The sequence below is a fragment of the Protopterus annectens genome, chromosome 12.part0 (genome assembly GCF_019279795.1).
Source record: "Protopterus annectens isolate FY-2018-M chromosome 12.part0, PAN1.0, whole genome shotgun sequence".
Classification (NCBI taxonomy): Eukaryota; Metazoa; Chordata; order Ceratodontiformes; family Protopteridae; genus Protopterus; species Protopterus annectens.
In genome coordinates this window covers 605,803,064-605,820,850 of record NC_056746.1, presented here as the reverse complement: position 1 = coordinate 605,820,850, position 17,787 = coordinate 605,803,064, and the positions used below count along the sequence as shown (strand labels likewise).

Sequence of the window (17,787 nt, the reverse complement as noted above, 5' to 3'; positions counted from 1 at the left end):
TCCATCTGCCATGGATTCAGTTCCAGGGTCCAGCAGGAACTTAAAAATAAGCTCATTGTAAGAGGTTTGCTTTAGGGACCATTTGATGTGACTGTTGAAGGGAATCAGCCCTCTAAATTCTCATCAGAGAAGTCTTTAAGAAAATCTTCTTCTTCGGCTCCGGCTTCTGAGCCGACCAAGAAGCCTGAGAAACATTCAAATTCAGACCCGAAGGTCTCTGGCCCGAGAAGACAACAACTCGATCGACTCCACCAGCTCTGTTGGAGCTGACTCGGAGCCAAAAAAAGAGCCGATCCCCGACTCTGGAACCGGTCTACTCAGTACCCCAGTCACTCCTTTTGCAATTGGTGGCTGGTAGCCATAAATCCTCCACTTTCTCCTCTTGATCCTCCAGGAGTCTCTTGGATGTCAATATGGAGTGGGTGGTCAAGAGGTTGCTTCGAACACCGGCCTTAGCCAAAATTCTGTCAAGTCCAGCCCAGATAGAAGTGGAGCCAACGCCTGTACCTGTCTTGTCTTCTGTTCCTCCTCTGACTTGGACAAGCTCTCAGCCGGAGCACCTGGATGTCCTTGCAGTGGAACCGTCAGGTCCGAAAACCACAACTGGTGTCTCGGCCCCAGCTTCTGCTCTGACCTCTTCGATGCTGTCTTCTCTCGAGGGGTCTGGGAGCCAACACTCCCTCGTCGGGTCCGGGTAGGAGAGTCAGATTGGACCCTAGTCGGATCCGACTGTTCCTCTTGGGGCTTCGGCACAGGTGTGTTCAGCTCCCACATCAGCCTTTCAGCCATCCTCCTTGGCACGTGGGAAGTCTCGTGGCTCCTCGGAGCCGGAGGCTCCCTCAGGCCAAGGTTGTGGTGCCTTTGAGGTGATAAGTGTGCTGTCCTCACAGACTGCTCCACCCTCGGCTTCAGCTACTCTTCCCCCAGAAGGACCAGTGTCAACCTCTGTAACATCTCTCCAGCCCAATCGTAGAGAGCCAATGTCCCAGGATGCCCCAATGGGCGACCCACTCTCTTCTGAATCTTCCCCAGAGTACCCTTCTGAGGAGGTCCCTTGGAAGAGGACTTGGAAGAGGAAGCATTTAGACTCCCCTGAATCTGTCTCGTTGGATACGGACTTAGAGGATTCAGAAGGGTCCCCACGGTCACCCTCTGAGGGTGTCTCCTTTTCAGACATCTTAGAGATACTGAAGCAGAGAGGTGGCTGGAAGACTCTCTCCCCTTCTGAATATGAGTCTGTATACCTGGAGGCATTTGGATCTTGACCCTCCACCTCTTGGGTATTTCGACCTTTCGAACAACTCCTTGGCGCAGTCAGTTGAAAGGCGTGGGGCTCTCCAGAATCCATGGAACCTGTTCCAAGGAAGACAATGAATTTATTGCTGCCCTGGATGAGAAGCAATTCTTAACCAAAGATGTCCCAGTAGATGCTATGGTGGTGGCGGTCACCAAGAAGGAATTAGCTGAAACTTCATCTGTCCATCTGTCGAATAAGGAGTCTCAAACGATGGACAGATATGGGAAGTGTATGTTTTTTTCAGCGGCCTTTACTCTTAGGTTGCTGAACTACTTTTCCCATTTTACCCAATTTCAGAGGGATCTCCTGAAAGAGCTAGGAGATACCCTCCAGGGTGCTACAGCTGTGGGGGTGCCGGACAAGGTAAATTCTCAGCTTGCGACACTAAATTCTGTAGTAAACTCCTGCATGCGCCTCATCTCCTACTCAGCCGATAGAGCAAGTAGGGCAGCAGGTATAGGAATAGCTCTGAGGAGACATTCCTGGATGCACCTTTGCGAGTTTGCTGAACCCTTTAAGTCTTCCTTTATAAACACCCCTTTTGACAGTTCGTCCTTGTTTGAAATAAAAGTTAGAGACTCTTACCAGCTGCGAACAGGAAGGTAAAACTCTGTCTGCTGTGGGAGTATGTTTCTCTGTCCCTACCAGGCCTTATCTCAATGGTCAGAAGGGCGAAAAGATGTGGTTCCGGAAATTCTAAAGAGCTTCGCCGGACGCACATGGTGAATTTGCCCCCAGAGGCAGAGGGAGAAATAACAATGAAAGACGCCGCACTCACGGCAAAGGGGGGTCCGCAAAACCAGGGCAACAGAGATACATTCTCTGGCAGGCCCTTCCAGCTCTCCTGAAATGAGGCCCGCCTGTCCACCTCTAGAGGCAGTCGGGGGCAGATTATCAGTGCACCCAAAAGCCTGGCTCAATATGGTTGATTATATCCAGGGGAGACAACATACCCTTCTCTTCTCCACCTCCTCCATCAAGATCAATCCCAGACATCCCACCCGGTCAAAGGGATCAAGTAACCCTAGAAATCCAAAGGTTGCTAGAAAAAAAGAGTCATCCAAGAAGTCCACGCAGACCAAATCGGATCCAGGACTTACTCAAAGTTCTTTTTAGTTCCAAAGAAGACAGGGGACTGGAGACCAAGCCTGGATCTCAGCAAGCTGAACAAGTCCGTAAAAAAATCAAAGTTCCAGATGGTGACACTGCTGTCTTTACTCCCTTTTCTGGGACAAGACAATTGGATGTGCTCAGCAGATCTTCAGGATGCGTACTACCATATAAAGATGGACAGACGATCCAGTAGATGTCTATGCTTCGACTGGGAGCCAGTCATTACCAATTTAGAGCTCTGCCCTTTGGTCTCACTACAGCCCCAGAGCATTTACCAAATGCATGGCAGTAGTCACGGCTCACCTGTGACGTCTAGGATTCCAGGTGTTTCCGTACTTAGACGACTGGCTCCTGACTGCCACCACAGAGCATCTACTGACCAAGGCAAGGGGCACCACCATTCATCTCTGCTCAGAGCTCGGTATTACAATAAATTTAAAAAAATCTGCCTTGTTGCCTTCACAGCATATTACCTTCATAGGGGCAGACTTAAACACAAAAGACATGGTAGCAAAACTACCTCACAAAAGGGTACAAACGCTCCGTAATCAGATATCAATCTTGCTCATGAGGAGGAAAGTGCAGGCAAAGTTTGTTCTCAAGGTTCTGGGTTCAATGGCAGCTGTGATAACATTAGTTCAACTGGCGCATCTACACATGAGGGTATTACAGTGGCTACTCTTTGCTCAGTGGTCCATGTAGCAGTTACCCATGTCACACAAGATCCTCATTACGGACACCTGCAAGAAGAACCTACGATGATGGCTTCAGTCCATGCAGGTAACGATAGGCAGACCATTTGTTCTCCCCATCCAGTAGCTACAGTGACCACGGACGCTTCACATATAGGGTGAGGGGGGGCATTATCTGGGACAGACTGTCCAACGGACTTGGCAGGTACACAGGTACTACTTGCACATCAGTGCTTTGCAGATGAGACCGGTGCTTCTGGCATTGCAAGCATTCCAGAGCTCTCTTCCTACAGGTACGATTGCAATATAGACAGACAATATGTCCGTGGTATGGTCCATCAACAAACAGGGCGGAACTAGACCTTACCCTCTGTGCCGAGAGGTTCAAAGAATATGGCAATGGGCAATTTCTTCTCAACATTTTCTAACTGCAATGCACATTCTGGGGAAATCCAGCATGATAGCGGACAAATTAAGCCTGGCAATTCTTATGCCTCATGAGTGGTCCCTGAAACAGGAAATTGCAAACCAAATTTTTTGCAAGTGGGGAAAGCCTTGCTGTGACCTCTTTGCCACGTCCATGAACTCCAAATGCAGCAGCTACCTTGCCCTAATCCACCCTTCGGGGGAGTCACCAAGGGATGCACTCATTCACGATTGGCCCCCAGGACTTCTTTATGCCTTCCCCCATTTTCATTAATACCCAAAGTACTACAGAAAGCCAAATTGGTGAGTCTCAATCTAATTCTCATCGCTCCGTACTGGCCTCATCAAATCTGGTTCCCTTTCCTATGGCCCCATCTCCAGGAGGAGCCTTGGATTCTGGACCCGATGCCGGATCTTCTGACTCATCAATCAGGAACGCTCCATCCCTCCATCCAAACCCTCAAGCTGACAGCTTGGTTGCTTCACTTCCCATCTTAGCTAGGTTTCCAGATATATCCCTGGCAGTGCGACACATTCTGGTTTCATCTCATAAGATTGCAACTAGAAAACTGTATACTAACAAATGGAAAAGGTTTTCTTGTTGGGCTTCCAAGTATCACCTAGACCCCTTCACAGTCACTGTGGTCACAATTATAGACTTTGTAGCAGAGATTTTTAATCAAGGTGCAGCTGCAGCTATTATATGAGTACAATTAGCTGCCATATTTAACTACCACGTAGGAGACATGAGATCGAAAATAATGTCTCACAGATTATGCCAAACCTTTCTAAGGGGTACATTCCTATTAAGACCTCCAGTAAGAGAACCACCACCTCCCTGGAACCTAAATTTGGTACTGACTACTTTAATTCTCCCTCCATTCAAGCCAGCTTCCTCTTGGCCACTAAAGTTCCTTACATGGAAGATAATCTTTCTGACAGCCATTACTTCAGCTAGGAATGTTTCAGAACTACAAGCTCTGTCTATTCGTCCTCCCTATTTAGTTTTCTACAAAGACAGAGACTCTCTTAGAACAAATCCTTCTTTTCTGCCAAAAGTATGTTCTGAGTTCAACTTGAATCAGTCCATTGACCTGCCTGTCTTTTTTCCCAACTATGGCAACAAGGCAGAATATAAGCTTCACCAATTAGATGTCCATAGGCAGTTACGTTTCTGTTTACATAGGACAAAGGAGTTTAGAAAATCTGACCAATTATTTGTCTCATTCTCAGAGATTAGAAAAGGGGCACCAGTTTCAAGAATCACTTTATCTAAATGACTTTCAGACACCATTACTTATGCATATAGTTCTCAGCATAAGCAACTGCCAGGTAAAATTCGAGGCCGTTCAACTAGAGCTATGTCGACTTCCACCGCTTTCCAAGCCATACTACCTTTGGATTCAATTTGTGCAGCAGCCACATGGGTCAATCCTCTTACCTTTATTACTCATTACAAAGTAGATGTGGCCTCCTGGAACAGGGCTTCCTTTGGTTCCACTGTTCTGAAGAGTTTATTATCTTGAGCCACCTGAGGAAAAAGGTGCTGGGGATGATGCCCAACCATCAAGAATGAAGGTGAGATAGGACAGCGAAGCATAAAGAAGTTATGTACTCACCATAACGTTCCATATTTGTTGTCCATAATCTCGCCTTCATTCTTGCATCCCACCCTCCTTCCCCCCCTACCTGGAAGATCGAGAAGAATTTCTAGAATTGGTCATAAAGTTCTCTGATTCCCTTCTTGTCTCATGAGACATGGGCTAAGGATTTTTATCTTTACCCTTTTCTTTTTCTGGTTAGATAACTTCTAGTGATTAGTGTTGCAAACAAGATCTGGAGGACTGTCTAGGCATCATGGGATAGGGTATAGCCTCGAGCCAGTGAAAGCTCTCGAACTTTAGTATTAGGCCGAGAAGAACCGATGCTCGGTTCCGAACCCAACCATCAAGAATGAAGGTGAGATTATGGACAACAAACATGGAATGTTATGGCTTTCATCATGTTATTTTTGTTAATTATGACATTCATGCTATTAATACCTCGTTTGTGTCTTTGTGGATTTCTAAAAAACTTGCAACTAGGAATAAATGGGTGTGCAAATTTCAAGTAATCATTCCACTGATCTGCTAAGATGTGTACTGCTAAGTGATGTTGAAAGGACTTCATTTCAGAATGAATTGTAGATGATTGTCAATTTGTCAAATCACATTGCAATTCAGAAGTGATGAAAAAAATTTCCACAAACTTAAATTCCCATGAAAATTATTGTTTATCATTTTAAAATTAGTCTTACTAAAAGAAATGGGGGTTCCTCTCTTGGCAAGTCCTGTGTGTAAATAATCCAAATTTGAGATTGGTGCAGCATAAAGAAAATAAAACCTGCATGTTGTGATCTTAGAGAGATCCTTTCATTTCACTGTATTCTTTACAATAGGGTTACCCTGCCAACAGTGGCCCAACTTCTGGCCACTATATCAAAACCTTTAGGTTGCTTTAAGGTATGCCGTACATCACACATATGCTCTGAGTATAGCATAGGGCATAAAGGTGACGTCTGGATGTACCATCCTCAGAACTTCTTTTCCACCAGTCTGAATGCCATCTTTTGATCATCAGTCTGAATGTCCACTTTGTTGCTGGTTTACCAGGCCATTTCAGATAAGTGCCCCATTGGGGTTTTTGCTTTTATTCTTTTTTTCTTTTGTTTGTTGCTTTTAGGGTTCATGTCATCCAAAAAGGGTAAATGCCAGTGCGGGAGACAGATTCCCCATAAAGACTGTCACTGGTGCTTCCCACGACCATACGCCCTGTTCCATTTGTCAGGTTTTTGTCCCAAAGACTCTCCAAAGTCAGCTTTCCTCTTTGGCTCTGTATTTGGATAACCAGCATCTTAAGCTTTTAGCAAAATACACTATGGAGGGAACTCAGCAATCCGTGAAGAAGAAGACCAAGAAGTGTAGGTCTGATTCTTCCTCTGTACCACCTCTGCTGGACGTCTCTCCTAAGGCTAGTGAAAGCCTGGAGGATCGCCCAGATCCTCTGTTGCATTCATCTGCCACGGATGCTTCAGAACTGGCATGGATCTGACCTCATGCTTATCCCTGGAGGCCTTGCAGATGTCCACTTCGGATGCTCAGGGGGAACCATGGCTGATTATTACTGAAGGGCCTAGGGGTGTTCCTCAGATTTTGGTTAAAGAGGAAGTGAAATGTTGTCTGGTGTCTGAGCCTTCTACGTTTTACAAGGCAGATGTCCCTTTCAAAAAGAAACAAAAATAAAAGCATGTTTCTCATACTCCTAAGGACCCTCAGAGTGAAGGGCAGGATTTCACTCAGAGTTTGTTTAATGCCCTTATGGCTCTAAAATCTCCTCAAGGAGTTTCTGTTCTTGGTCCTCAGATGAGGAATCCCTTACTTATTCATCCCAAATTACTTCTACTTTAGATTATTGTTCTGAGGAGTAGGAGTCCACTAGTCCTGACACCCCCTTTGAAGTTATTCCCTTTGGGGACACAATTTCCATGGTGATGGAATTTTTTAAATTGGATTGTGCCCATGTTTCTGAAGTACAGAAGAGGTATAATGAGCTTCTGCAAATGGATTCCACCAGACCTTGTACTGTCCTTCCTGTTTTGGCTGCCATGTTGGATTTGGATGTTTTTCTACTGTGCCCCAGGCTCCAGACTCCCATCTCCCTGCCCCCCCCCAAAAAAAAAAAAAACAACTGATAGGTTTTATAGGGTGTCTGAGGATTGTAAATTCTGATATAGATGTTTTTCAGCTGACCCCTCTGTGTTGTCTGTGGCATTTAACAAGCCATTTCAGCTTCTTTCTTTTAGTAAAGACAATGGGACTTATTGAAAGTCCTGATAAGAAGATTTATATGTCTGCTACCTTGGTTTTAGAACTGTCAGTTATTAAACTCATATATCCAGATATACAGTGTGTTGGCTGTTCTTTCTCCAGCTTGTCGGGTAATTTCTGATCTCCCTGATTCTGAAGGGAATACTTCTGCTCTCTCCTTGTTTGGGACCTCTTCTCAAGTGGCTCGCCATTCTATTAAGTGCAGTTATGATGCAGCAGATGCTTCTTCCAGAACTGCTGCTTTTGGTTCTGTGATGAGGAGATATTCCTGGCTTTGGCTTCAACCTTTGCCTGATGATATTAAGGCTAAGTTGATGGATGCTTCTCTGGATAACAAACACTTATTTGGTAAAGCTACTGCTGATTTGTTTAAGCCTCTTCAGGATAAGGGCAAGGCTTTACAGGAACTTAAACATGTTTTTGTTTCTCCTGTGCCTAAATTTCAAAGCAATTACACTAATAAGCAAGCCTTTGTTCATAGGCAGTCTCGTCCTCCTCCCAAGAGAAAAAAAGGAGGGTAAAATGGCTCCTCTTGCTAAACCTACCCAGACCACTGTGACACAGAAATCTCCTTTTCTTACCAAACCAGATGCTGTCTGACTATCCTGTTTTTCTCATGCACATTCTTTCTGTTCATCTTTCCCTATCTCTTCCAGTCTGGTTAAAGATTACTCAGGATTCCTGGGTTCTGTCCATTATCTGCCTAGGGTATTACATGGTCTGGAAATCTCTTCCTCCTTTCATGGGCATTCCTGAGCCCCATCAAGAACAGTTTTTTTTCTTTCCAGGGGTGTGTCAGGATCTTTTGACTGAAGGAACTATTCAGGAAGTTCTAGTTTCTCAAATGTGGAAGGGGTTTACTCCAGAATGTTTTTGGTTCCCAGGAAAGAGGGCACTTGGAGACCCATTCTGGACTTTTCTCACTTAAACGCCTTTCTGAAGGGCTCTTCCTTTCGGGCTCTGTCCCTTCAGACTTTGTTCTCTCTACTGCTTCCTCAGGCTTTCCTAGTGTGGCTGGACTTCAAGGATGCTTATCTGCACATTCCTATTTAGCCCCTTTTCAGTAAGTTTTTTATGTTTCTTTGTTGGTTCCCAGCATTTTCAGTTCTCCACTTTCCCTTTAGCCTTTCTACTGCCCCAAGGGTATTCACCAAATGTCTCACTCCTGTAATGGCTTTTTGCAAGCTAAGAGGGATGCAGGTCTTTCCCTACTTAGATGATCTCCTGTTTCAGGCATCCTCTCCGGAGATTCTATTGCAGCATCTTCACTTTGCCATTTCCGTCGTGCAAAGCTTGGGGTTCAGTATAAATTTCCAAATGTCCTTTCCGACTTCTTCACAGGATCGTGTATTCTTGGGGTGCAGGATCCAGACTCTTCCAATGCTGGCATCCTTGCCTCCTCCCAAGGCCTTGACTCTCGTGTCTTTCTTTCTTTATATCCCTTTTTCCTCTGGCCTTGATCATAGCCACGTAGTTTCTGAGAGCTCTAGTTTTTATGGTCTCAACCATTCCTGTGTTCCCTTTTGCCAAACTCCACATGAGTAAACTTCCATAATTTCTAAAGTCAGTTTGGCTTCAGCATTCCCATCCCCCAGACTTCTTAGTTCCTCTTCTTCCATGCCTCAAGCTGAAATTTCAGCGGTGGATTCAGCAGTTGACTATCAACCCAGAACTCCATTTTTGCCCCCTCTTCCCACTCAGGAGTTGTTCACAGACACTTCAGATGTGGGATGGTGAGCATCCTTTCAGCTCACTAAAGGTGCAGGGTCCTTGGTTGTCTCATCAAAGGAAAGACCACATCAGTGTCAAAGAGATGAGAGCTCTTCTGCTGGCACTTCAAGCATTTCATCCAGTATTCTTCCCAGGGCCTCTCAAAGTGTTTACAGACAATACCACAGTGATGTGCTATGTGAACAAGCAAGGGGGCGAGATCTTATCTCCTATGCCAGTTGGCTCTTCTAGTGAGGGAACTAGCTATCCAGTATCATGTGACTCTTCAGGCAGTTTATATTCCCTTAGGTCAGAACATTGTGACAGACTCACTGAGCAGGTCCATAACACAATCCCATGAATAGATGCTTCACAGGGATGTGTTTCTCGACACTGTCCACCAGTGGGGTACTCCTCAAGCAGATCTATTTGCCTCCCCTCTGAACAGACAGTTTCTTCATTTTTGTGCCAAAATCCGAGGTACTTTGGTCTGGAAGGTGGACGTCCTCTCTTTTTCCTGGACTGGTATGCTTCTTTATGCCTGTCCTCCCCTTCCCCTCATTCTAAAAGTCCTGTTCAAAATACAACAGGATGCTCTCAAACTCTTGTTGATGACTCCCTTTTAGCCCAGACAGCATTGGTTCCCTCTTCTTCTGCATTTAGCTAATGGCAGTTGTCACAAGTTACCTCACAGTGTGGACCTACTCACACAAGACAAGGGATCTCTCATTCATCCTCACCTGTCCACTCTTCAGCTGACACTCTGGGTGATAGGATATTGATCCCATACAGACACCTTTTTTTCTGAGGACGTGCTTAGAGTCCTGCAGGAGGCCAGGAAGCCCACAACTGGGAAATCCTGCTTATCCAAATGGAAGAGGTTTTCTGTTTGGTGCCTTTCTCGTATCCTGGATCCACTTTCTATGGATGTTCCTGTGGTTCTATCTTATTTGTGTGCACTGCTGAATGTTGGGTTGGCTTATTCTTTTTAAGGTCCACTTATCAGCTATTTCTGCTTGTCTGCCTTTATCACCTCCTCTAGCATCTAGATTTGAGAATAAACAGTTTTTAAAGGCATCTGTTATATTAGGCCTCCCGGGAAGCCTGTTCCTCCTCCCTGGGATCTTAATTTTGTTTTAGAGAAACTGACCCAGGCTCGTTTTGAGCCTGCTGCTTCGGCTTCCATACAGCATTGTTCTTTGAAGACTTTTCTTTTGTTAGCCCTTACTTCTGTCAGAAGGGTATCTGAGCTTCAAGCTCTTATGACTTGTCTTCCTTTTTTAGTGTTCCATAAGGAAATGGTACACCGTTGTAGTAATCCTTCTTTTATGCTCAAAGTGGTGAATGAGTTGTCTCTTAATCAGTCTATTCATTTGTCCACTTTTTCCCTTTCTTGCAATCTGCTAGTGAAAATGTGCTACACACTATGGATGTGTATAGGCAACTCAGATTTTATTTGGATAAGACTAAGACTTTTCGTAAATCTGATCAGTTCTTTGTTTCCTTTCATCCCAGATCCTTAGGATTTGCTGTTTCCAAGCAAACTATTGCTTCTTGGATTTCTAAAGCCATTTCTTTTTGTTATGCTATCCATGGTAAGAGCGTTTTTTTCTTCTGTTAAAGGTCATTCTACTAGGGTTGTGGCTTCTTCTGGTGCTTTTTTCAAGGGTTTGAATACTAACTGTATTCTTGAGGCAGTTGCCTGGACTTCTTTGCATACATTTTCCAAGCACTTTAAGTTGATGTGATATCCAGAACCAGGGCTGAATTTGCTAGGACTATTCTTCATGGGTTCCTGGAGAGCTGTGCTGTCCTTCCTCCTTCCTGTCTTCTTCCTGAGCTTTTGCACTCTCACTATTGAAAAGAATACTGCAACAGTGAACTGGAAGGACATGGTACAGTTGTGTAAGATCTTACCATACCTGCAGATGTCCTTCTCTTCACTGTTGCAGTATTCACTCCTTCCTTTTTTCCCCTGTTTCCTTTCATTCTGGATGTACTGATTACCTCTTTTTCCTTGGACTGGCATTGCTACTGGGGCTGTCAGTTTCTGAGGATGGTACGTCCCAATGTCGCCTTTATGCCTTACGCTATACGCAGGGAGCATACATGTGACATATAGCATATCTTAAAGCACATTAAAGGCTTTTACTGACCAGTTATTGGGACGCCTTTGGCAGGGGATCCCTATTGTAAAGAATATTGCAGCAGTGAAGAGAAGGACATCCACTGTTATGGTAAGATCCAACACAATTGTACGTTCAAGGACTGTACTTAATGAAAATTCTAACTTTAATAAACATGGTCCAGTGCAAAAGGATTTGAGCAAGCATTTCTGAACACTTATATTACTCAATTTTAAATTGTTCACAAATGCATGAATGCCTTTGGGTTGACATGGTTGATACTGGAGTCAAGGGTCATAGTCTAAAACTTTAAGTGCAGAATTTTCAGTTTCAGACTTTTTTAAGTGCAGATTTTTCAGTTTCAGTTTATATTATGTTTTTTTGCATGGTGACAGAAAGAGAAAGTGAGTCTGTATACTCTGGCCTATGAGTGCTTGTTTCTGCCATCATTAAGCATTTAAAATGCAAAGATATCTGATGCCATTATCATTCATTCCTCAATTGATGGGTCTCAGATCTGGCTTGGTGCTTTTTCCAGATTCACAGATGTAATCCTCGATGCCCTCCATTTGCACATAATGCCGCACTAACCTAATAACCGTAACAGCCGCTCGCCCTGGAGTAAGAGCAACCTCATATACAGTACAAGACATTACACTAAGCAGCCCCGTGCCTGCAGCATCCTTAAATAACGCTATCTACTCCTTAATAAACTGAAGGAATCCTGAATAGAGGCCGCAGTTAGCAAAAAACACAGGAAAAAAAATTTATACAGTCCCAGACATTACACTGAGCAACCCCGTGCCTGCAGGGCTCTTAAACAGCGCTATCTTCTCCTTAATAAACTGAAGGGATCCTGAATAGAGGCGTCAGTTAGCAAAAAACACAGGAAAAAACTTTATACTGTCCCAGACATTACACTGAGCAACCCCGTGCCTGCTGTGTTCTTAAACAGCGCTATCTACTCCTTAATAAACTAAAGGGATCCTGAATAGAGGCGGCAGTTAGCAAAAAACACAGGAAAAAACTTTCTATAGTCCCAGACATTACACTGAGCAGCCCCGTGCCTGCAGCGTTCTTAAACAGCGCTGTCTACTCTTTAATAAACTGAAGGGATCCTGAATAGAGGTGTCAGTTAGCAAAAAACACAGGAAAATTATTTATACAGTCCCAGACATTACACTGAGCAACCCTGTGCCTGCTGCGGTCTTAAACAGCACTATCTACTCCTTAATAAACTGAAGGGATCCTGAGTAGAGGCGACAGTTAGCAAAAAAACACAGGAAAAAAACTTGTATGTTGAAACCCCATAACTCTGTGTTTCTAATAACTTGTAATAAGAATTGCTGCTCTGCTAATTTAATAATACCTGAATAATGTACTTTTAAAAAGAGCTAGCAACTAGTAAAAGTAACTGTTACCTCTTGCTACACTCAGGATGACAGCTGCTTGTCATTACCAATGTTCGGGTTGGATTTAGGATCTCCCTCTTAGCTCTAATAACACCAACGGTATTTCCCACAAACTACCTGTATTTTTCCCTCTCCCCTAGCTACTTCTACAAATTTCCTTCATTATTTTTAAATCAATAACTGTACTTTGCATTTGTACCTTACTTTACTTACCTGGGAGCAGTCTCTCAGATTGTTTTTTGAGAACTGGGAGCTAGCTTCAGTCTTCTTCTTCTTTCGGCTTTATCCCGGTTAGGGGTCGCCACAGCGGATCACCTGTCCGCACATTGAATGGCAGTGGAGTTTTACGGTGTCGAGTTGCCAGCCCGGCGCCCAACCTTCCACAGAAGGCACACTCACACCTAAGGCCAATTTAGAGTGTCCAATCCACCTGCAGCATGTCTTTGGGATGTGGGAGGAAACCGGAGCACCCGGAGGAAACCCACGCGACCACAGGGAGGACATGCAGACTCCGCACAGAAGGCACCCCAGCCGAGGATCGAACCGGAGAACCTCTTGCTGTGAGGCGGCAATGCTAACCACTGCACCACCGTGGCCGCCCTGGGAGCTAGCTTCAGTACTCCCTTCTAATTGGATATTCCTTTTCCCTACCCCTCCATGTCCAGTAGAGGGCTGCCAGAGCTTTAATAAACACCTGGCACTATTTTTGAATTGCCATAACAGCCGCGTGCCGTGGAGTAAGAGTGACCTCATAGTAAGGAAACTGTATAATATACTTATCCTGTATTGTCTTTTTCTGCAATTATTTGCATGTAATTTATATTGTGAAGGGCACTGACTTAGTATATTATATCTGCTCATAGTGCTTATAAGCATCTAAGTTTTAAGTGTAAAAAACGCATGTTTAGTTGCACTGTAACTGTTTGCAATTGATTTATTTTACTGTGTTGGGAAAAACAAACTGTGTTAATACTTAGCGAATATAGCTCAAATGGTAATGAACACCCACAGTTCTGGCTAATGATGTATGAAACACGTGTTTAGAGCTCACACTAAATGGTTACATGTCTGATACAGCTTGGTAGTGATGAACTTTCATTAATTTCTAGCACTACTAAATGTACTGCTTCAGCAGCTCGGTGTGCATGAGCCCATCCTAATTCATAGCATTTCTCCATGTACTGCTTTTATTGTAGTAAAGAGACAGTTGTTTAATGATATATGGAATTGCAACTAGCACTGACCAATCTATATTTTCTTGAAACGCATAGAGAACTGCTAGCTTAGTTTAAATGCTGTGATTACACTAATGTCTGGGTCCGTTCAGTAGAATGACCTTTTAAACCACTTAGAAGCATAGTGTTTGGTAATATCAATGTCTTTGTTTGTACTGGACTGCATCGTGTATTTACCCTATCCCTTCATTTTTTCTTTTAGTTTACAGTCCCAGACATTACACTGAGCAACCACGTGCCTGCAGTATTCTTAAACAGCGCTATCTACTCCTTACTAAACTGAAGGAATCCTGAATAGAGACGGCAGTTAGCAAAAAACACAGGAAAAAACTTTATACAGTCCCAGGCATTACACTGAGCAGCCCCGTGCCTGCAGCATTTCTTAAACAGCGCTATCTACACCTTAATAAACTGAAGGGATCCTGAATAGAGGCGGCAGTTAGCAAAAAACACAGGAAAAAAAACTTTATACAGTCCCAGACATTACACTGAGCAGCATTCATATCTGCTCTTTAATAAAGTAAAGGGATCCTGAATAAAGGGGGCAGTTAGCAAAAAACACAGGAAAAAAACTTGTATGTTGAAACCCCATAACTCTGTGTACCTAATAGCTTGTAATAAAAATTGTTGCTCTGCTAATTTAATAATACCTGAATAATGTGCTTTTACAGCGAGCTAGCAACTAGTAACAGTAACTGGTAACACTTGCTACACTCAGGATGACAGCTGTTTGGCACCACCAACGTTTGGGTTGGATTTAGGATCTCCCCTCTTAGCTCTAATAACACCAACGGTATTTCCCTCAAACTACCTGTATTTTTCCCTCTCCCCTAGCTACTTCTACAAATTTCCTTCATTAGTTTTAAATCAGTAACTGTATATTACATCCGTGCCTTATTTTACTTACCTGGGAACAATCTTTCAGATTGTTTTTTGAGAACCAGGTTCCTACCTGCTCCGTTCCGCACTCGCTTCACTCTGGCTCAACTCCGCTCCCCTACCCCCCTTTCCCAGCCGTCCCTGCTCTCCTCATACATATAGCCATAGGCCCAAGCCTCCTCCAGTCAAATCCTCACTCCCTTTACAACTCCTCCCATACCTCCTTTTAATCCCTCTCCTACCTCTACTTCTACTACCTCATATACCCTCTCATATTCAGTTCAAAATTCTTGGTTCCCTAATACTTTCCCTCCTCTCTGTACCATTTCCTGCTCTGTAACACGGTAATCCTACTACTCCCTCTGTTATACTCCAATTCATTGTAAACAATCAATCTCACCTCATAGTTCAAATGGCCACTCTCATACATCCTACTAAGTCAGTCAGACTCATGCCAAACCAGCTTCACAAAAAATCAAAATACCACTTATCCTTTCTTTTGGCCTCATTAAACCTATTAATAATTGCAACTATCTTCTCCTCTTATCACTCCAGCTTCCCCAAACCCCCTCCATTCCACTCCACCTCTAATATCCATACCATCACCTTCAAGCCAGTTAACATCTATATAGGCAGCTGCATCTTTAATGCTACAACCTTTACCCAAGCTAAATTATCAAAACCTCACTATTCAAACTTAGCCACTATCTCCTTAAAATATGATAAAAGCCTTAACAAATACCTGAAACACATAATCCAAATTGTATCTAGGCTAACCCAGTGTGGGGACATACATTCAAACCCTGGTCCAACCAACAATCACCGAACCTCAGAATCTCACCCTAGTCTGCAAACAAACACTAATCTGTCATCAATCATTCCTAGTAGAGACAAAGCAGATATTTTAATACTGAATATGAACATTAGAAGTATAAGTAAAAAAATGCATGAGCTTCATGCTAACTTAGTTCTCTACTCACCAGATATTGCTCTACTTACAGAGACCTGGTTAAATCCCAAAGCTGATAGTAACGAGTTACTACCCCCAGGCTATAACATTATATGCTCTGACAGAATGAATAAAAGAGGTGGTGGTGGTGTAGCTCTACTCTATATAAACCACCTCTCCATAGAAGTACTATCTGACAAAACCTTAGAACTTGAAAAGGCAGAAATATTGTATGCCAAACTAAAAATCAACCCCAATAAAAATATGTATATTATAGGTCTTTACATGCCACCAGGAGATAATATTTCTATGCTGTACTGGTGTTGAAATAACCTACCTCAGGAAGCACTTATAATGGGTGACCTTAATATATACTGGTCAGAATGCAATTCCCCAGAGCCCAAAAAACATATTAACCTGCATGGTTTCTCTCAACTCATCCAGGGTCCAACCAGAGTTAATAAAACTTCAGACAGACAGTTCACCCTAGACTGGATTTTAAGAAACAGACCAGCCCTATACTCCCTCTCAGGTTGTCTACCAGACAGCCTCAGTGATCATTTTCCCACTTATCTGGTCAGAAAGAAAACAACGCAATCTAAACAACCCATTATGCTACAAATAAGAAATAAAAAGCAGCTGAACCCCTGCAAGCTTACAGAGATACTTAAACACTGTAATTGGACACCTTTAAAGCTCCTACTCCTACAATACGTAGTAAAGTACTTCAATAATACTTTCCTTACCGTTCTAGACGCACAGGTACCAAGTAATTATATACGTATTAAGACTAACTATGCTCCATGGCTAAAAAAAGAAACACTAAATCTCCTCAGGCTTAGAGCTAAGGCCTGGTCTTCCTGGAAAACAAATAGGACACAACTCACGTTCCAGACTTATCAGGAACTTAGGAATAAAGCTAAAAAACAAATTAAAACAGATAAAGTTAACTACTACACTGAAATACAAGCCAAGCACCACAACCCCCCACAAAGATTCTGGTCCACAATAAATAATATCCTACACCCAGGGAAAACAGGACCCACCACCAGCAATAATGCAGATAGTATAGCCACTCAATTCAACAAGTATTTTACAGAAACCATCCTAGAACTAGCTAAAAATCAAACACCACCAACAAACAAACCCTCTCTCCCAAGTCCAGACATCACATCCACCTTCTCACTGCAACCAGTAGCAAACGATACCATCAAAAAACTTCTAAAAAACTAAAGCCAACTACACCAGCAGCCGATGGTCTACCCGCAGAATACTTAAAGCTAACAGCAGATGGCATAGCATACCCTGTATCAATACTAATCAACAGATTAATAGCTGAACAACAGGTGCCTTCCATCTGGAAAACCGCTTATATTATTTCCCTACATAAGGGCGGCCCATCAGCTGATCTTAACAACTATTGACCTATTGCAATATTGTCACTGCTCTCTAAAATTCTAGAAAGAGTAATTCATAAGCAGGTCACAGACTCCTAACCAATACCCAGCACGTTTTAGGCCATTCCATAACACAACAACCGCATTATTGTCATTTTCTAACACCATCAATCTTCACAGGAGTCACAATCAATATGCCTCTTCTATTTTCTTGGACCTGTCAAAAGCATTTGATATGGTTTCCCATACCCACCTCCTTAACACGCTCTCAGACTTACATTTCTGCAATTCCACCCTTGCATGGTTCAAACATTACCTCACAGGATGTCAACAAGCAGTCTCATGGCAACAGACCCAATCACTCTTATTACCAGTTGAACTAGGAGTGCCCCAAGGCTCTATATTAGGCCCACTCCTATTCTCGATATTTAATAATAACCTCCATCTTGCAACCACTCATGCATCACTCTTACAATCTGCAGACGACTCAACTGTGATATGTTCTGCACCCCCCACTAGAACTTCAGACACTTACTCAGAAAGTCTTTCAAGAAATGGAGTCCTGGGTAACGAATGCTAATTTAATCTTAAACCCTAAAAAAAAAAAAAACTATTAGTATTCTCTCCTAACAAAACGTCTTCCTCCCCTAACACTTTCTACATCACCTCTTATAACAATACCTGC

General features: G+C 43.3%; 1 protein-coding gene across 1 annotated transcript in view; it reads left to right on the top strand.

The window, feature by feature from the left end:
• The window catches only part of MEIOB (meiosis specific with OB-fold), a 1,518,339-nt gene that overhangs the window by 107,109 nt on the left and 1,393,443 nt on the right, over positions 1 to 17,787 (top strand). The gene's annotated exons all lie outside the window — the stretch shown is intronic.